Source organism: Meriones unguiculatus, assembly GCF_030254825.1.
Source record: "Meriones unguiculatus strain TT.TT164.6M chromosome X unlocalized genomic scaffold, Bangor_MerUng_6.1 ChrX_unordered_Scaffold_31, whole genome shotgun sequence".
NCBI lineage: Eukaryota > Metazoa > Chordata > Mammalia > Rodentia > Muridae > Meriones > Meriones unguiculatus.
Window position 1 is genome coordinate 8,946,631 of NW_026843707.1, and position 23,027 is coordinate 8,969,657.

Consider the following 23,027-nt stretch of genomic DNA (forward strand, 5'->3'; position numbering starts at 1 on the left):
GGACTTCACAAAAATCATTGCCTTTACTTGAAAGATAGGATGAGAGATAACAAGCTGTGTCTGGGTGCTCCTATGAATTATTTCAGTGCAGATTACATAAGAATAAACTCCAATCCAGAGATGTAAATATGGTAGTGTTTTGATAGTCACAAAATGGTTGAGAGAACATCTTTAAAAAGCTCCAAAGAACAGAAAGAGAAACAGTTAAGTGAATCAAGTATCACATAGCTTTGTTATGTGTTTGTCTTTGTTAATAGGGGTGGTGATAAATTACTAAGGTGCCAACCTAAGAATCCAACAGCTGAGCTGAAAACCAAAGCTAAAAACATTGAGAATGCATTCACCAGAATTATATCAGAAAATTTTCTAAGACCTACAAATTCATAATCAAGCACAGCCAACTAGAATACCACACAGAAATGAATAGATAAGAACTCTAGAGTCATCTGAAAATGAAAACTCACTTTTCTAAACATTTATCAAGCAGGAAGAGAAAATCTCTGAAGGAAGTTTGTAATAAAAAATGTTTACCTTTTAAAAAATCAGAGAGATATCAAACAACACAAGGATATAGATTTACTTGTGGATTTGGAAGTAGTTTTAGCAAACGGCTATGAATGACCACAGACCAAGATTAAAATGAGAACAAAATATAATTAAAATTGAAAGTTAGGTGGACACAGGATCTGATGCAAATATAACATCAAAGGAATCTTGGAATCTACATTGGTCCCTTCAGAAGGTGTCCACACAGATTTTAGGAATTGTAACATTATCCCAAGTAAAACAAAGCCTAAGACAAATTAAATGGAAGACTCAAGATGGAAGGGCCAACCACACAGTGTCTATAAATAGCAGCTCAGCACTGGGAGGAGAGTGACCAGCAGGTCTTCCTGTGGGCTCCAAACTCCTGCAGTCTGTTTCTCAGGTGAAAGAAGAATCCATGTGAATATGTGAAGATCAAATTCCGGCCACCAGGATCATTCCAGGAAAAATAAAATAAAATTCTAGACTCCTGCCCAAGGCCACCTGCTATGAATGCATTCCTGGAAACATCGGGTTGCAGCTCTGAACATGCAGCCTTAGGCCATCCAGCAAATCCTAACTTCAGTGAAAACATTCCTACGACAAATCGATCTTGGCTCTGACTTGGTTGTTCACTCTCACTGCCTGTTCAATGGAAAATTCTGGTACTGAGGGTAAGACTCCAAACTTGGGCACCCACTCTCACCGTCCTGTGAACACCTTCTGGATACAAGCTGCTCCTGGCACTTAACCAAGAAGCCCAGTTTCACTATCTTTTTGAAACCTTCCAGGTTGTTGTGGCTAATGGCACTGACTCTCACCATCCTGTAGAGAGGATACCTTCTGGTATTGCTGGGGAGATATGGCCCCATTCTGCCTGCTCCACAACTGCACAACTCACCTGAGTCAAAATCAGCAAACACAGCACAGACAGAGAAAACTACAGAGCAGAGCTGGCTCGGGACCCAAGTCTTATTGCCTACCATCTTGAGGAAGTCAGTACAGCACTGGAGCAGATCTAGACTCACTTTGTTTGTGTTGTCTTTTTTAGAAAATAAAATAGGGGAGGAGGGGCAAGATGGCGGCACCGGGAGGACTCTCATTCTGAGCAGCAGCAGCAGGATCAGCACAGTGAGCAGTAATCAGAATTCGCGGCCATAAAACACAGTCATTGTGTTTCCCAGGTGAGAGGATACCCCACGGTGGGGGATTCAATCAGCTTTTTACTCACCTGGCTAAACCGCGGAAGACATCCCGGTTCTGCCAATTTGGCTGCTGGTCGCCAGCCCCAGTCCTAGCCCAGAGCCACAAGCCAGTGTCTCTGGTCATGGTCCCAGACTGAACCTTGCACACCACACTATCAGAGACTGGAATTTGCATTCGAGAGATAACCCCAGGGTACAGGAAATGACTGGGACCGGCCTTAGGTCACCCAGACATCCCCTGGATGACATCCCCGGGGTCCACGGGCACCCCAGGAGACAGCCCGGAGCCAGAGCTGGGGACCCAGGTTCCTGCACTGAGCCCTGCCTGTCTGCGCACCTGACGTGCTGCCTGAGATAGAAATGTGGGCACCAGGGCACCAGCGAATGAGTTTCACTGTCCTGTCCAGTGCAAACACACAGGGAGGGAAACGGCTGGTCTGATCTCAGAGCACTCAGCCAACACCCCGAACCTGAAAAGGTCCCAGGAAAATTACCCAGCTTAGGGAGGCACCCAGGTTCCCAAAGGCGCAAAAGCAGACACAGGCAGTTTCTGCGCACCAGACAGCTGGCAGAGACTGAGCCGCCATCACACAGATGTGCTCCAGGCACAGGCAGTTTCTGTGGCCAGTCAGCTGGCGGACACTGAGCAGTGTGCACCAGGGCAAAATAAGACACTGGGAGTCCGTGTCTCCAGAGAATCCACAGGGAAGGAAGGAAACTGTACTGACCTAAATCACCCAATCCTTCCCTAGAAAAAGTCTAGCAGACTAGTGGGGCCGAGGCGCCAGCACTCAGCTTTGCTCCAGACACAGGCACAAACAGTTGATGCGCGCCTGATGTCCAACTGGGTCACAGCAGCTGATCATTAAATTTACAACAAGAAACCCAGAAACAGGGCAGCTGCCCTCAGGACTTCCCTGGGTGAGAGGAGAACCCTCTCGACTAACAAAGACCACAGTTACCACTCAGGTCTATATCCCTAAGGTGAGCAACTCCTGAAAAAACACCAGCCATCCAGGGACTATACCCAAAAAGCTGAGAAGACACCCTTCAGGAAAAACCAGCTTTCTGCAAAGGGGATTCTCTCCAGCACAGGATCCCCAGGAACCACCAGAAAATAACCCCAAACACCTAAGATAGCACAATGGGTAGAGGCCAGCGTAAAAGCTCAAGCAACAAAAGACTGAGCAATATGGCATCTCCAGAACGCAGTTACCCGGGGGCAAGTAGCCCTGGACACCCCAGCATAACTGAAATCCAAGAAGATGACCTAACAAGTATGCTCATGAAGATGATAACAGAGGAAACAAATAAGATTCGTAAACACATAGAGGAAGATAAACTGTAAAGAAATAGAGGAAGCTGCAGCCAAACAGTTTATGGCCTTTAGAAAGGAAATGCTTAAAGCACTGAATGAAATAAAAAGAAACAGAGTTGAGGGAACTAAAAGAAAAACAGGAAAGTACAATCAGATAGGTGAAGGAAGTAAACAAAACAACTCAAGACCTGAAGATAGAATTGGAAAAATTAAAGAAAAAAAAAAAAAAACGGAGGAAAGGAAGAATCTAGGGAAGAAAACAGGAACTATAGAGGTAAGCATAACCAACAGACTACAAGATATGGAAAAAAGAATCTCAGGTGTAGAAGATACAATGGAAGAAATCGATGGATCTGTCAAAGAAAATGTTAAATCCGAAAAATTCCTGACACAGACCGTCCAAGAAATCCAAGACAATATGAAAAGACAAAACCGAGGAATAATAGGTATAGAGGAAAAAGAAGACTCCCTTCTCCAAGGCCCAGAAAATATTTTCAACAAAATCATTGAAGAAAATTTCCCCAAGCTAAAGGAGAGGCCAATTAGAATACATGAGGACTACAGAACACCCAACAAATTTGACCAGAAAAGAAATTCCTCCTGCTACATAGTAATCAAAACAGTAAGTATACAGAACAAAGAAAAAATACTAAAAGCTGCAGGGGAAAAAGGCCAAGTAACATATAATGGCAAACCCATTAGAATCACACCTGACTTTTCAACAGAGACTATGAAAGCCAGAAGGGCCTGGACGGATATCATGCAGACCCTAAGAGAACACAGATGTCAGCCCAGGCTACTATACCCTGCAAAACTCTCAGTCCTCATAGATGGAGAAAGCAAGATATTCAATGACAAAAACAAATTTCAAAAATACCTACGTACAAATCCAGCATTACAGAAGACACTGGAAGGGAAAATACAACCCAAGAAAGCTAGCTACATTCAAGAAAACACAGGAAATAAATAACCCCACTACAGTAAAACAAAAAGCAACCAAGCACACAAACGTATGACCGCAGCCAACATCAAAATCAAGAGATCTAGCAGCCACTTGTCATTAATCTCTCTCAACATCAATGGACTCAACTCTCCAATAAAAAGACACAGATTAACAGAATGGATACGTAAACAAAACCCAGCAATCTGTTGCATACAAGAAACACACCTAAGACACAAAGATAGACATTACCTGAGGATAAAGGGTTGGAAGACGACTTTCCAAGCAAACGGACCCAAGAAGCAAGCAGGAGTAGCCATTCTAATATCTGATAAAATAGACTTTCAACCAAAATTAATCAAAAGAGATGGGGAAGGACACTTCATACTCATCAAGGGAAAATTCCACCAGGAAGACATCACAATCCTGAACATCTATGCCCCAAATACAAGGGCACCCACATTTGTGAAAGAAACATTGATAAAATTGAAAGCACATATAGATCCCCACACATTAATAGTGGGAGACTTCAACACCCCACTCTCAACAAAGGACAGGTCAACAAAACAGAAATTAAACAAAGAAACAATGTCTGTGACAGAGGTCATGAATCAAATGGAACTAACAGACATTACAGAACTCTACACACAAACACAAAAGAATATACATTCTTCTCAGCACCTCATGGAACCTTCTCCAAAATAGACCATATAGTGGGTCACAAAGCAAGCCTCAACAGATACAAGAAGATTGAAATAATCCCATGTATCTTTTCTGATCACCATGGAATAAAGCTGGACCTCAACAAAAACAGAAATAACAAAAAGCCTACACACACGTGGAAACTGAACAACTTGTTACTAAATGACAGCTCGGTCAGGGAAGAAATAAAGAAAGAAATTAAAGTCTTTCTAGAAACCAATGAAAATGAAGACACAACATACCTAAACTTGTGGGACACAATGAAAGCAGTGATAAGAGAAAACTTCATAGCACTAAGTGCCTTCAAGAAGAAATTCGAGACAGCTCATTCAAACACCCTAATGGCTCACTTAAAAACCCTAGAAAAAGAAGAAACAGACACACCAAGAAGGAGTAGACGGCTGGAAATAATCAAACTCGGGGCTGAAATCAATCAATTGGAAACAAATAAAACAATTCAAAGAATCAATGAAACCAAGAGCTGGTTCTTTGAGAAAATCAACAAGATCGACAAACCCTTAGCCAGGTTAACTAAAAGGCAGAGAGACACCACCCAAATCAATAAAATCAGAAATGAAAAGAGGGATATAATTACAGACACTGAGGAAATCCAAACAATCATTAGGACTTACTTCAAAAGTCTATATGCCATAAAATTTGAAAATCTAAATGAAATGGACAATTTTCTTGATCGATTTGACTTACCAAAGCTGAAACACGACCAGGTAAATTAACTAAATAGTCCTATATCCCCCAAAGGAATAGAAGCGGTCATCAAAAGTCTCCCCTCCAAAAAATCCCAGGACCAGATGGCTTCAGCGCAGAATTCTACCAGACCTTCAAAGAAGAGCTAACACCAATTGTCTTCGAACTATTCCACAAAATAGAAACAGAAGGAATATTACAAAATTCATTCTATGAAGCCACACTCACCTTGGTACCTAAACCTCACAAAGACTCAACAAAGAAAGAGATTTCCGGCCAATCTCCCTTATGAACATTGATGCAAAAATACTTAATAAAATACTTGCAAACCAAATCCAAGAACACGTCAAAGATACCATCCACTATGACCAAGTAGGCTTCATCCCAGGTATGCAGGGGTGGTTCAATATACGGAAATCCATCAATGTGATCCACCATATTAACAAACTGAAAGAAAATAAAACACATGATAATCTCCCTAGATGCTGAAAAAGCATTTGACAAAATCCAACATCCATTCATGTTCAAAGTATTGGAGAGATCAGGGATACAAGGCACATATCTAAACATAGTAAAGGCAATATACAGCAAGCCTATAACCAACATCAAACTGAATGGAGAGAAACTTAAAGCAATCCCACTGAAATCAGGGACAAGACAAGGCTACCCACTCTCTCCATATCTCTTCAACATAGTGCTGGAAGTCCTTGCTAGAGCAATAAGACAGTTGAAGGAGATCAAGGGGATACAAATTGGAAAGGAAGAAGTCAAATTATCACTATTTGCAGATGATATGATAGTATATGAGAGTGACCCCAAAATCTCTACCAGGGAACTCCTACAGCTGAAAAACACCTTCAGCAAAGTGGCTGGATACAAAATGAACTCAAAAAAATCAGTAGGCCTCCTGTATACAAAAGACAAAAGGGCTGAGAAAGAAATTAGGGAAACAACACCCTTCACAATAGCCACAAAGGACATAAAGTACCTCGGAGTAACCCTAACTAAGGAAGTCAAAGACTTGTATGAAAAAAATTTCAAATCTCTGAAGAAAGAATTAGAAGAAGATATGAGAAGATGGAAAGATCTCCCATGCTCATGGCTTGGCAAGATTAACATAGTAAAAATGGCCATCTTACCAAAAGCAATCTACAGATTCAATGCAATGTCCATCAAATTTGCAACACAATTCTTTACAGACCTGGAAAGAAAAATTCTCAACTTCATATGGAATAACAAGAAACCCAGAATTGCTAAAACAATCCTCTACAATAAAAGATCTTCTGGAGGTATTTCCATCCCTGATCTTAAGTTGTACTATAGAGCAACAGTTTTAAAAACTGCATGGTACTGGCATAGAAACAGAATGTTGGATCAATGGAACCTAACAGAGGACCCAGAAATAAACCCACACACTTATGGACACCTGATCTTTGACAAAGACGCCAAAACCATATAATGGAAAAAAGATAGCATCTTCAACAAATGGTGCTGGTCTAACTGGATGTCTACATGTAGAAAAATGAAAATAGATCCATACTTGTCACCCTGCACAAAACTGAAGTCCAAGTGGATCAAAGACCTCAACATAAAACCAGACACATTAAATCGGCTTGAACAAAAAGTGGAAAATACCCTAGAACTCATTGGTACAGGGGAAAACTTCCTGAACAGAACACCAACAGCACAGGCTCTAAGAGCAACAATCAATAAATGGGACGTCATGAAACTGAAAAGCTTCTGTAAAGCAAAGGACACCGTCATCAAAACAAAGCGACCGCCTACAGATTAAAAAAAAATCTTCACCAAACCTTTATCTGACAGAGGACTCATATCCAGTATATATAAAGAACTAAAGAAGCTGAAAAGCAACACACCAAGTAATCTCCTTAAAAAAATGGGGAACAGAGCTAAACAGAAAATTCTCTGTAGAGGAATACCGAATGGCAAAGAAGCACTTAAAGAAATGCTCAACCTCACTAGCCATTGGGGAAATGCAAATCAAAACAACCCTGAGATTTTACCTTACACCCATGAGAATGGCCAAGATCAAAAACTCAAGTGACAACACATGCTGGAGAGGTTGTGGAGAAAGGGGAACCCTTCTGCACTGCTGGTGGGAATGTAAACTTGTACAACCACTCTGGAAATCAATCTGGCGTTTTCTCAGACAACTAGGAATGGCACTTCCTCAAGATCCAGCCATACCACTACTGGGCATATATCCAAAAGAGGCTCAAGTACACAAAAAGGACATTTGCTCAACTATGTTTGTAGCAGCTTTATTTGTAATAGCCAGAAGTTTGAAACAACCCAGATCCCCTCAACTGAAGAATGGATGCAGAAATTGTGGTACATCTACACAATGGAATATTAGTCACCAATGAAAAGTAAGGAAATCATGAAATTTGCAGGTAAATGGTGGGATCTGGAAAGGATCATCCTGAGTTAGTTGTCCCAGAAGCAAAAAGACACACATGGTATATACTCACTCATATAGACTTACAACATAGGACAAACCCACTAAAACCTGTGCATCGAAAGAAACTAAGCAAGAGAGAGGACCCTAACTAAAATGTCCAATACACATCCGGAAAGGCAAAGAGGATGGACATCAGAAGAAGAAGAAAACAGGAAACAACCTAGGAACCTACCACAGAGAGCCTCTGAAAGCCTCTGCCCTACAGACTATCAAAGCAGATGCTGAGCCTGATGGGCAACTGTTTGGCAGAGTGAATTGAATTTTAGTTAAGAACTGGGAAATAGTAAGAGCTGGAGAGGACAGGGTCTCCACAAGGAGAGCAACAGTGAAAAAGATTTTTAACTATTTCAAAATTCTACTTGGGAGCTGCAGAAATGGCATATCACAGTGGTAGAGCCTATTGTGTGTCTAAGCATGAAATTCAAATTAAGTTTCTATTCCCCAGCACAACACAGTTTATAATAGCAAATAAGTGAACGAATGAATAAATAGCTCTGTATCACAGCTCCTTAGTACAGGATTTATGTTAGAGATTTCGTTTCCTGTTTTTATTTTTCTTTTTTTTTATTTTATTTTTCATGAATATAGTAAATACTTAACCAGAACTCTAAAATGTGACAGGCATGCTTAAAACATATGATGTATATTTTAGATAGAACTGATAAGTTCTCCCTGGACTTTCCAGGGTGCAAGGAGGATGGGAAATTTTGGATGTGTGGTGATGATAACAATACTTTTTCATTTTTTCTTTCTTTTTTTGTTTTAGCAATACTTTTACAAAACAAAGAACAAAACGAAAAAAAGTACATTAATACACTTGTTGATGTGGGATGAGTGACTCATCAATAAACACAGAACTAAAGGCAATTAATAACTGCTGGTAGAGGACATTCTACTACCCCTAAAAGACACCACAAGTTAGTAATCCAATACCAAGTGTTCTGCACTGGAATCATATTCAGAAAGCAACAGGACTTAAATTTAGTGTGTTGTATGACTATATTTATCTTTTTACATGTACATGTAACAATAAATATGAATTTAATAAAGTCATGAATTTTAGAAGATATAAAGGCAGGAAGAAAGGGGGAAGGTTGAAGGGAGGAAATGGAAGTGGGGAAAGGTTGAAATTATATTTTAATTATGACATTATTAATCTGGTTGCATATGTCTTGATTCAAACAGGATGACTTGAAAAAAAATAATACTTATTTGCAATACCATTATACATCCTAGAATTTTATAACATGTTAGTGTTACAATCTCCATTTACTTGTTTTAATATATTTTGTTTTATTTTAATTTTAAAATTACTTTATAATTATTTACAGTTTACTCCCTTTGTATCCCAGCTATATACCCCTGCCACATCCCTTCCCAATCCCAACCTTCCTCCATCCCTCCTCTTCTCCCATGCCCCTCCCTAAGTCCACTGATAGGGGAGGTTTTCCTCCTTTTCCATCTGATCCTAGCCTATCATGTCTCATCAAAACAAGCTACATTTTCTTCCTTTGTGACCCGAGATGCCATGGGCTACATCCCTGCTTGAATTCTAAGTTATCTCGAAGCAAATTTCTTGGTTGGAACATTCATCTAAGAATAGACCCGTTGCACAGATTTTTTTTGTTTCTGTTGCACTCCTTGAGGAGCTCCTGTCCCCTCAAGGTCTTTTTATCTCCTCCTTGTTTTATAAGGTACCCTCCACTCTACCCAAATTATGTCTGTGAGTCTCAGCATGTGCTCTGATACCATGCTGGGTAGAATCTATCAGTGGCTCTCTGTTGTAGGCTCCTGTGCTCTTCCCTGTTGGCTCTTCCCAATTGGCTGTTCACTCTTCCAAATTGGCTGTCTGAGTGAGGCTTGCTCATCTAACTCAGGGTCCTCCTTCATGCTTAGCTACCTTTGATATACCTATTATGTATGTTTATCCTATATCTTATGTCTACCGTCCACAAATAACTAAGTTATATATCAAGTATGTCTTTCTGCTTTGGGGATACCTCACTCAGGATGATCTTACACCTGTCAGTATGGCTCAGATCAAAAAGTCCAGTGACAAAACATGCTGGAGTGAACGTGGAGAAATGGGAGACCTCCTTCATTGCTAGTGGGAATGGAAAATGTACATGCACTTTGGAAATCAATTTGGATCTTTCTCAGACAATTAGGAATAGTGCCTCCTCAAGATCCAGCCATTCTACTCCTTGACATATATCCAAAATATATTCAAGCACACAACAAGGACATTTGTTCTACTACGTTCCTAGCACCTTTATTCGTAATTGTCAGAATCTGGAATCAACCCAGATGTCCATAAACTGAGGAATGAATGCAGAAATTGTGGAAAATTTACACACTGGAATACTATTCAGTAATTAAGAACCAGTAAATCACGAAATTTGCAGCCAAGGAAAGGAAAATTTATGAAATTTGAAAAGAAAAATGGGAGCTATAAGATAAATCATGAAGACAGAGCCATTAAATAAAGCCTGAATTCTCAATGTAGGTTCTAGAAAAGAGAGGGCCTGAAACATATTCTCCATGAACTGTTTAGCCTGCTCTTTCATTAACCCCTGGCCCCCAGAAGGGTGAAGCAGCATTACCAGGCAATAGAAGAAGACAATGGAGCTACTCCTGATGTGGCCTAACTGACTAGGAAAAGAAGGAAGGAAAATAAGTCCTCCCCTATCAGTGGACTTGGGGAGTGGCATTTGTGCAGAGGGGAGAGGAAGGGAGAAATTGGGACTGGAGGAAAGAGGCAACCACAGAGGGATACAAAGTGAATAAAGTATAATTAACAAAGAATCAAAGAAAAAAGCAGGATGCATCATTCTGTGATATCCAAGAACAAGATCTGAAAGTCAAAAATAAACATTACCTCGGGATAAAAGAAAGAAAAAGCATGTTGAAAGCAAATGGAGACAAAAACCAAGCAGGTGTAACAGTTTTAATATCTGACAAAAAACAAAACAAAATAGACTAAAAACTAATCAGAACAGACAGGGAACACTACATAGTCAGCAAAGTTGAAAAAAAAAAAAACTGCCAAAAAGCTATTGCTGTTTTAAGCATTCATATACCAAGCACAAAAGTAACTGTCTTCATAAAAGAAATACTATTACAGATAGAAAAGTATATTGACCTCCACACAGTGGTAGTGGGAGGCTTCAGGACCTCACTCTCAGTAATTTACAGGTGATCCAGACAAAAATTAACCCGAAAAAAGCTGTAGCTAAAAGATTTCACATGTATATAAGCTTAGCAGACTTTTAGAGAAGATTTAACCCAAACTCAGAATATACTTTCTTTTCAATAGCTCATAGAATTTCTTCCAAAATTGACCAAAGTCTTGAAAATAAAGCAAGTATCAACAGTAAGGAAAAAATTTAAATCACACCCTATACCCTACATGACCACCACAGATTAAAACTACATGAAAACAAGAACAATAGTAGTTTAAAAACATGTTAAAAGTGAGCAAGTCACTGCTGACAGAAAATTGATTCAAGATAGAAATTAAGAAGGAAATTAAAAACTAAAACCATTTTAAAAAAAAATTGAAATCAAGTGAAAATACTATTTACCCAAATAGATAAGACACAGGAAGTCAGTTTTAGAGTCAAATGCAAAGCACCAACTATTTACATATAAAAACTGGAGAGATCACATATGAGCAGCTTAATGACATACTTTAATGCAATACAATGAAAAGAAAAACGAAGTTACAAAGGATTAGGAAGCAAGAAACAATCAAATTTACAGATGACATCAATAAAACAGAATGAAACAAAACAATGAAAAGAAAATAGGTAAGATTGATACTTAGCCAAATTAACACTAACATATAGAGAGGATATCCAAATTAATAGAATTACAGATTATACATGGGAGGAAAAACACACAACAACAACAAAAACAACAACAACAACAAAAACCCCAGAGAATTGTAAGGACATATTTTAAAAGTCTGTGCTCCAAGAAAATAGAAAACCTGAAATAAACAGATAAACTTATATGCAGCCTACTAAATTTAAATCAAAACTGGATAAGTAATTATATTAGAACTAGTTAAATAGAGGCACTAATTAAATCATTCAAACAAAAAAGGTTAGAGAAAATTAGATTTAACACAGACGATTACAATCTTTCATATAAATATCATTGCTAATACCTCTAATTATTCTGCAATATAGAAAGAAAAAATACAAAGTGTAATTATTTTTCACAAGGACACACCTCAATACGTAATCCACACCAAGACCCAAAAGGGAAGAGTATAGAGCAATTTCTGTTAAGAACATATATTAAAAAAAACTCATTAAAAATATTTCAGCCCTAATTCCAGTAGCATATAGAAAGATTATGCACCATAATCAGCTTGGATGCATTCCAGATTTATAGAAAGACAGATGGAGAAACTCTCCCTGGAGGATTAAATGAAAAATGCAACAAAGAATGGTTAAGGCTGGGAGTATGAGAAGAGATAGCTAAAACCAAGGGTGAATTGAGGGTTCATGTAGAACTGATTTATAAAATACATACATATGTGACAGGAATCATAATGCAATCACCAAATAATGGGGGAGACACATCTCCACTAGCTATATCTTGCCACCAAATGAAACCTTCAGCACCAGGAATGTGTTATGTCTAATTGAGTTCATACCAAAATGTCCCAAAGAAGAACTCAGGTAACTCAGTCTGTCTCTGGCAATATCCATTGCTCTCCAGAAATGGATAGTAAGGCTGCATAGCTGCATTGCTGAAGAAAAAGCATACATATGTCACAGAACATGGAGAAGTTGAGCTGGTGGCAACTGAGAACCTTCATCTCTACTGACTAGTGACAAGTGTACTGGAAGGTACTGTGCATGGGTCTGAGGCAGTTGGGTTTCCACGGCAAAGTGGGGATATGGACAGAAGCCTCACACTTAATGCAGAAACAATCTCTGATTGTTAATCCCTTCCAAGGGAAAGTCAGTTTTCTCCAATGCTGTCTAGCTAGTTTTACCAACCATACTTATTGGCAGGCCCCATGCCTAGAAGTAAATAGCAAACATAAATGATCAATGTATTTTTGGAGGTTTTTTATCTCATAATGCCTTGTTTGGATTATTTTAACCTTACATGTTATTGTTTATATATTATAGCCTATTATTTTCTGTTTTTATGGAATTTCTGTGTAAGTACAAATCTTTCTGTGATAGCTGTGTTTCTTTTATGTCTTTCTTTGAGGTTTCTATTAGTATTGTTTTGTTTTTATCTGTTCCTGTGTTTCTTATTATGTTTATGTTGTTGTTTTCTTATACGGTTAACTGCTTACTTATGAGAGACAGAAAGGACGTATATGAGTGTGTGGGTTTAAGTGGTCCGGAAGATCTTAGGGAAGTTGTAAAAGGAGAAAATACGATCAGAATATATTATATAATAACTCTATTTTCTTTTTTTAAAAAGTGAGGAATTGAACATAATTTATGACCCAGGGATTTTGCAGTACTAACCATACAGTTAAAAAGGAAAGCAATAGACACTAGAACTAGTTTAAGCAAATGCATTGCATAAGAGACTTTTCAAGCTGTAAACTAGTCAGTTAATCTGTACTGTAAACACCACAATAATAACTAAGTACAATCTCAGCTATTGTACCAATGTTCTTGATACATACACAAAACATTAAATTTTACACTGCTGCTTAATCAATATTATAAAACAATTCTAATATCATTATACAATTGAAGGATTTAGTTATCAATCATACCAAATAAATATATAGCTTTTAACTTGAAAGGATGAGGACTATAAAGAAGTAAGTCTAATTACCAAGTTTTAGATAACAAATCAGAGTACATATTGTCATAGGAGGATTTGGTGCTAATAATCTATTAACTTAATAAATAGATAAATATTCTAAACATGATTATGTTTTATTTCAAAAATTTACAATGGAAAAAATTAAGTATTTCAATACTTTATATGTAATCATAATATTCAATTAACATAATAAGTGTAATAGTAAATTTAGGTTAAAACTTGAAAAAGGTTGACAATAAAATACTATACAATGTATCAATTTTCCTACTTCCACTGTTTTTTTCAAAATCTCTCTCCACTCAGTAAGTGGTTTTTCTCTTGACCCTCATCTTTCCCAATACTCAGGCTATGTGCTGAGGAGTATTGAAACTCTCTGTTCCTACCTTCTCCTGAATGACACTTGGGTGCACTCTTGCCTGAATATTTAGATTTAGATTTCTTCATGCTTGAAACAGGAAGATTCCCGAAACTTGGACGAGACCTGTCTCATGATACCAGCTATTGCCTGGATGCTATTGTCTTGGATGCTTTGTTTGTTGATGATCTCCTTTGAAAGCGATATTGAGACTGAGCCAGGGATTGTGAGTGGCCTGGAGAAGATCTGGTATGATCTATGGTTTGATACCAGTGGTGGGACAAGAATGCTTGTGTCACCTTGACGATGGAATTTATGATTGTCTTCCTCATAATGTTTTTGGCCTCCCTTGCTACAGTCAGTTTGAGAGTACTGTGGATCCATTTTATAAACCATCTGTAACTTTAGTTCATGTCCATCTAGTAAAATCTCATGTAGTGGACCCAGGGCATCCTTGGCATCACATTTGTTGTGGAAATAGATTAAGGAAACCAATATGGACTTTTAGTCAATGGATTTGGGGGATGTTTACATCACTATCAGGCCCATCATGCTCAAAGATATGCCTCAGGGTGCAGGATGAGTTGTGGTTTGACAGATTTTCAACCTTGAGGGAGATCATTCTCTCCACAAAGGGAAGAGGATGACTGTTACTCATGGTCTTTGATACCTCCAGTTAGAATACTCTGAAATAAGCAGATTTAAAGCTCCAAGAGAGATGAAAAATCTGCAACCTTTTACTTCCAATCTTTTGACTACGATTCCTTTCATTTGTATTTGCACAGATATTCTAAAATGTTTCACAACAGCTTTGCCCATCAATAGAGATAAAACCATTTAAGAAACAGAGCAATATGAATGTGAACCAGTTATAAACAAGTGAAATAATCCAAACAATTCTTTTCACTTTTCCAGTAGAAATCCAGATGTGCAATATCAATAAAAGTTTAGAATGTTTATTTGTAACATAATCATTAACTTTTATTTTTCTAACATGAAATGATATTAAAATGATAGTAAAGTTTTTATTCCCTTCATTTACTAATATATGCAACAATATGTAGAAGGGGATAATGAATTAGAAAAATAATTTTCTAGAAAAGAACTTTGACTAATTTGGGCAAACACTATTCTTTTACTAATTTTAAGATAAAAATATTCAGGTCTTTGTTCCACTTGGACTTGAGTTTCATGCAGGATGATAAATATTGATGTATTTGCATTTTTTCATAGGTAGAAAACCAGTAAGACCTGCACCATTTGTTGAAGATGCTGTCTTTTGTACATTGTATGGTTTTGGCTTCTTTGACGAAAATGAAAAAGGCATAGGTGTATGGGTTTATTTCTGGGTTTTCTATTCACATTCATTGATCCACCATCGTGTTTCTATGCCAGTACCATGCAGTTTTTATGACTATTTCTCTGTAGTCCAGTTTGAGCTCAGGGATGGAGATATCTTCTGATGATCTGTTGCTGTACAGGATTGTCTTAGCAATTCTGAGTGTCTTTGTTTTCCATATTAAATTGACAATTGTTCTTTCAAGGTCTGTAAACAATTGTATTGGTGTTTTTCATTTTATCAATTACAATTTATTCACCTTGTATCCCCTCTATAGCTCTGTCTCTCCTCCCCTCCCAATCCCACTCTCCTTCCCCCATCTCCACCCATGTCCCACCAAGCCCACCAACAGGGGAGGTCCTCCTGTCCTTCCTTCTATTCCTAGTCTATCAGGACCTATCTGGAGTGGCTGCTTCTTCTTCCTTGTGGCCTTGCAAGGCTGCAGACCCCTCAGGGAGAGGTGATCAAAGAGGAGGCCAATCAGTTACAGTCCTTGTCCCCATTACTATGGAACCAACTTGGACCCTGACCTTCCATGGGCTATATCTGTTCAGGGTTCTAGGTTATCTCTATAAATGGTCTTTGGTTGGATTATCAGTCTCAGAAAAGACCCCAGTGCCCAGAGTTTTTGCTTCTGTTGCTCTCCTTGTGAAGCTCCTTTCCCCTCCAGGTCTTACTATCTCCCCCTTTTTTTCATAAAATTCCCTGCACTAGGCCCAAAGTCTGGCTCTAAATCTCAGCATCTGCTCTGATACCCTGCAGTGTAGGGCTCTTCAGAGGCCCTCTGTGGGAGGTTACTCACCTGTTCCCTGATTTCTCCCTTTTCTGATGTCCATCCGCTTTGACATTTTGAGTGTGGATTGAACAACTCAGCCAGAGTGTTCTTTCTTGATTAGTTTCTTTAGGTGTAGAGATTTTAGTATGTTTATCCAATATTTTATGTCTAATACCACTTATGAGTGAGTATACACCACATGTTTCTTTCTGATACTGGGATGCCTCCCTCAGAATGATCTTTTCCAGTTCCCACCATTTACCTGCAAATTTCATGAATCCTTGATTTTGACTGCGGAATAATATTCCATGGTGAATATGTACCACAATTTCTGTATCCATTTCTCCACTGAGGGGCATCTGGGTTGTTTCCTGGCTCGTAAGAATAAACCTGCTACAAACATGGTTTGGCAAATGTCCTTTTTGTATACTTGAGCATCTTCTGGATATATGTCTATGTGTGTCATACCGGGATCTTGAAGAAAAGATACTCCTAATTGTCTGAAAACATGCCAGATTAATTTCCAAAGTGGTTGTAAAAGTTTGCATTCCCACTAGTAGTGGAGTGTGTTTCCCCTAACTGCAATCCTCTCCAGCATGGGTTGTCAATTGAATTTCTGATCTTAGCCATTCTGATGGTTGTTAGGTGAAATCTCAGGGCTGATTTGATTAACATTTCCCTGATGACCAAAGACATGATGGGAATTACATTGAATCTCTACATTGCTCTTGGTAGGATGGCCATTTTCCCTCTTAATCCTACGGATCCATGAGCATGGGAGATCTTTCCATCTTCGGATATCTTCCTCAGTTTCTTTCTTCAGAGACTTGAAGTTTTTCTCAAACCAGTCTTTCACATGCTTGATTAGGGTCACCCAAACTACTTCATGTTATTAGTGGCTATTTTAAAGGGTGTTTCCCTCCTAATTTCTTTCTCAGCCTGTTGGAATTTCCTATATGGGAGGGCTACTGATTTTTTTGAGTTAATTTTGTATACAGCCACATTGCTGAAAGTGATATCAGCTGAAGTTGCTCTCTATTTAAATATTTGCCGTCACTCATGTATACTGTTATATCATCTGCAAAAAGCGATACTTTTATTTCTCCCTTTCTGATTTAGATCCTAATGATCTTCTTTAGTTGTCTTATTGCTCTAGCTTTGACTACAAGTAATCTCTCATAGAGATATGGAGGGAGTGGGCAGCCTTGCCCTTTCCCTGTGTTCAGTAGGATTGATTTATATTCCTCTCCATTTTGAGTCATGGTCCAAATCCAGGCAGAGTGCATGGAATCTTTTGAAACTAGGGGGAGATAGGAAGTCTTAGAGGGTACAGGAGCTTCATGACGAGAACAACAGATCACAAAATTCTGGCCAGATATGTATTTTCTCAGACTGATACGCCAACCATGGACCATGCATTGAGATACCCTAGAACACCCAGAACCTGTGCACAGCTATAGCCCATGGCAAGTCAGTATCCAAGGGGGTGTCCTAGTAATAGAAACAAGGACTGTCTCTGACATGAACTCAGAGATTGGCTCTTTGGTCACCTCACCCTGAGGGAGGATCAGCCTTACCAGGCCACAGAGGGAAACAATGCTGCCACTCCTGATGAGACCTGATAGGCTAGGTTCAGATGCAAGGGGAAGAGGACCTCCCTTATGAGAAGACTAGGGAAGTTTCCTAGTCTTTGGGAGGGAGGGGCCTACAGCTGGGATTCAAAGTGAATAAACTAATTTATAAAAACATACATAAATTTTTAAAAGTAAAAAAAATGAAAAGATAAATATTATTTTCTTCTTTGTTTTTATTGACATATATATTGATATTTAATATCATATATTTCATATATCCATATATATATTTTGATGTATATAACATTGGATGTCATGAAACTCAACTTTTAAAACAGGATAACCTTGAACTTCCAAGGTCCTATCGGCCTCTTCCTTCCAAGTGTTGAGATGAAGAATCTCTAAAATCTTTAATATATATGATCCTTAATATGAACTCTCTGAACTGAACAGCAAAATATGTTTTTACAATGATAGGAGTGTTAGCATATGCTCACACATGTTAGCCAAGTGCTGTACCACTATCCTACACATTTTAAATAAATATACTTAAATAAATACAACATAAATATTCAGGCAAGCAAAACCTGGTAAAAAATAGATTCCCTGAATTTGTAGCTTTCCATCATCTTGAATTCAACAATTTTTTAAATTTGTTTTCATTATCCTATGTAGGCTAAACCAAATCAGTTAACGACTTCTTTCAGTTAAGCACCAGTATTTCTTTACAATGACTATGATGATTATGCTGTTTTAAGTCTACTTAATAACAAACTTGCAAATAGTGATGTTCTTATCTAATGAGAGTTCAAAAGTGACTTAACAAGGTTAGCAAGAAGTGGAACTTATAGCTTGTTTGTTTTTCTTTGCCTCCAAAGTTCTTGTAGAGAAGTAAATATTCACAAAAATTAAAGATTATTAAAAGAAGTAAATAAAAGAGTCTGAGAGGACAGGTGATTCATGTTTACTAAAATATAGCCGAGTTAGGTTTTTCAATAAAAGTTTTTGTCATGAACAAAGATCATTTAGTGCATTACAGTGAAACTTCTTATCCAGCTAGATCTTTTGTATAGGTTCTTATTTTGACAGATAATATAATTTTTAAAAAAATATACTAATCATTGAACTGGAAAGCTTCTTATTGAATATGGAGAAAAAACATAATTCAAACATGCTGAATATATCAACAATTGATGAGGAAAGCAATTTGCAAGAGAAGAAAGAATAAAAGTATAATTTCTGAGCTAGAAAAAAAAAACTTGTAAACTCAGCAGTGAAATGAAATAATTCCATTGAGTGAGCCAGGCCAAAAAACAAAACAAAACAAATCAAAACAAAACAAAACAAAACAAAAAGTCCCAACGGTGGGAATCAGCAAGATTTAGGATTTTGGCCTTTGTAAAGAAAAGAGATGTTGGAATAAAAGAAAAAGTTTTTATGAAAGCCAAAAGATTTAGCCTTGAGTATTTAGGCAACTGCCTCAGACAAGGAGGTTTGGGGTCTATACTTATATTTAGTTATGTAAAGAGATGCTTTTTTATGCCTTAAAGTTTCATTTTTATTTATTTGTGTATCAGGGTATCATTATGTACACCACAAATGTGTAGATACTCAATGATGCTGATGTGTATATGTGTCCCTGGAATTGGTAATACAGACTGCAGTAAGCTGCCAATGTGTTAAGTTGGGAACTGAACACAAGTCCTCTATACAACATTAAATGCAATTAACCGTTGAGCTCTATGTCCAGCCTCATTTCTATCAGTGACTGATCACGTCACAAAAACTATGTTTTTTACACTAAATACATTATTATTATTATTATTATTATTTAATACAAATTTTTCAATCTGTAAACCAGCTGTGGTCCATTCCCTCATCTCTCCCCAACGCACGTTCCCTCACTCTTCTCCTTTTATGCCCTTCCTCTAGTCCACTGATAAGGGAGCTTCTCCTCCCCTTAAATCTGACCTTACCCTATCAGGTCTTTTCAGGGCTGGTGCATTGTCTCCCTCTGTGGCCTTGCAAAGCTGCATCATGCAGGGGGATGTGTTCAAAGAGTATGCCATTGAGTTCATGCCAGAAAAGGAGCTATGGGCTGCCTTCCTGAAATATCTTTTTTCATCCTAAAAAAGAATATATATATATATATAATATATATATATATATATATATAATATTAAGGAAATAGAAGCTGTCATCCAAAATCGCCCACGCAAAAAAATGGCCAGGGCCAGATGGTTTTAGGGCAGAATTCTCCCAAACATTCAAAGAAGTGCTAACACCAGTACTCTTAAAACTATTCCACAAAATAGAAACAGAATGAAAATTACCCAACTCATTCTATGAAGCCACACTCACCTTGGTACCTAAACCTCACAAAGACCCAACAAAGAAAGAAAATTTCAGGCCAATCTCCCTCATGAACATTGATGCAAAAGCACTCAACAAAATACTTGCAAACCGAATCCAAGAACACATCAAAGATACCATCCACTAGGACCAAGTAGGTTTCATCCCGGGTATGCAGGGGTGGTTCAATATACGGAAATCCATCAATGTGATCCACCACATAAAAAAAAATTGAAGAAAAAAACCACATGACCGTCTCCTTAGATGCTGAAAAGCCATTTGACAAAATCCAGCATCCATTTATGTTTAAAGTCTTGGAGAGATCAGCGATACAAGGCACATACCTGAACACAGTAAAGGCAATTACTATACAGCAAGCCTATAGCCAATATCAAACTCAATGGAGAGAAAATTAAATCATTTCCACTGAAATCAGGGACAAGGCAAGGCTGCCCACTCTCTCCATATCTCTTCAACATTGTTCTGGAAGTCCTTGCTAGAACAATATGGCAATTGAAGGAGATCAAGGGGATACAAATTAGAAAGGAAGATGTCAAATTTCACTATTTGCAGATGATATGATAGAATACCTGAGTAACAACAAAAATTCCAGTAAGGATCTCCTACAGCTGACTAACACCTTCAGCAAAGTGGCAGGTTATAAATCTAACTAAAAAAAAATAAAATAAAATCAGCACCCCTCCTGTATACAATAGACAAAAGAGCTGAGAATGAAATTAGGGAAACAACACAGTTCACAATAACCACAAAGGACAAAAAGTACCTTGGTGTGAACCTAAAAGCTAGTCAAAGACTTGTATGAAAAAATTTCAGTATATGAAGGAAGAATTAGAAGAATATATCAGCAGATGGAAAGTTCTCCCATGCTCAGGGCTTGGCAGGATTAATATAGTAAAAATGCACATCATACCAGAAGCAATCTACAGATTCAGTGCAGTTCCCATCAAATAACCAACACAATTCTTTACAGGCCTTTAAAGAAAAATTTTCACCTTCATATGGAACAACAAGAAAACCAAAATTACTAAAACAATTCTCTACAATAAAAGATCTTTAGGGGTTAATACTATCCCTAATCTCAAGCTGTAATATACAGCAACAATACTAAAAACTGTGTGGTACAGGAATTGTAACAGACTGGTGGATCAATTGAATCAAATAGAAGACCCTGACATAAATCCATATTCTTACGGACACCTGATATTTGACAAAGATGTCAAAAACATTCAATGGAAAACAAAACAAAACAACAACAACAAAAAAAAACAAAACAAAACAGGACCTTCAACAAATGGTGCTATTCTAATTGGATGTCTACAATATAAAAAAATTCAAATAGATCCATATTTACCACCCTGCACAAAACTAAAGTCCAAGTGGATCAAAGACCTCAAAATAAAACCAGAGACACTAAACCACTTTTAAAAAAATTGGGGAAGAACCTTAAACTCATTGGCACAGGAGACACCTTCCTGAACTAAACACCAACAGCACTGACTCTAAGAACAGCAATCAATAAATGAGACATCCTGAAACTGAAAAGCTTCTGTAAAGCAAAGGACCCTGTCATCAGAACAAAACGACTGCCTACATATTGGGAAAAGATGTTCACCAACCCTATATCTGACAGAGGACTAATATCCTGTATACACAAAGAACTCAAGAAGTTAAACATCAACAAATCAAGTAATGCAATTAAGAAATGGAGTACGGAGCTAAATAGAGAATTCTCAATGGAGGAATATCAAATGGCAGAGAAAAAGTTAGAGAAATATTCAATTTACTTAGTCATAATGAAATGCAAATCAAAATGACCCTAAGATTTCACCTTACACCCATCAGAATGGCTAAGATCAAAAACTCAAGTGAGAACAATATGCTGGAGGTTGTGGAGAAAGAGGAACCCTTCTCCACTGCTGGTGGGAATGTAAATATGTATAACTACTCTTGAAAACAATTTGGCAGTTTCCCAAACAACTAGGAATAGGGTTTCCTCAAAATTCAGCTACATCACTCCTAGGCATATACCCAAAATAGCCTCAAGTACACAATAAGGACCTGAGCTCCTCCATGTTTGTAGCAGGTTGACTTATAATACCCAGAAGTTGGAAACAGCCCAGGTGCCACTCCGCGGAGGAATGGATAGAGAAATTGTGGTTCATCTACAGAATGGAATATTACTTAGCATTACAAAACAATGAAATCATAAAATTTGTAATAAACTGTGAGATCTGGAAAAGATCATCCTGAGTGAGGTATCCCAGAAGCAAAAAGACACACAGGGTATATACTGACACATAATTGGATATTAGACATAAAATATAGATCACACCTACTAAAATCTGTACACCTAAAGAAACTAATCAAGAAGGAGGTCTCGGGGTAAATGCTCAAACCCCATACAGCAAGGCAAAGAGGATGAACATCAGAAGAAGGAGAAAACAGGGAAGTGTATGGGAGCCTGCTACAGAGGACCTGTGACATGCTCTATCATGCCAGATATCAAAGCAGACTCTTAGTTTTATGGCCAACTTTTGGGCAGAGTGCAGGGAAATTCATGAAAGAAGTAGGAAATGATAAGACCTGGAGGAGAAAGGAGCTCCACAAGTAGAACAACAGAACCAAAAAATCTGGGCACAGTGGTCTTTTTTCAGACCAAAACCATTGATGGAGATAAACTAGAATCCCTGCACAGATGTTGCAAATGGCAGTTCAGTTTCCAAGTGGGTCCCATAGTAATGGCAACAGGGACTGTCTCTGACATGAACAGATTGGCCTGTTCTTTGATCACCTGCCTCTGAGTGGGGAGCTACCTCACCAGGCCACAGCAGAAGACATTGCAACTACTCCTGATGAGACCTGATAGACTAGGATCAGAAGGAAGAAGAGGAAGACCTCCCTTATCAGTGGACTTGGAGAGGAG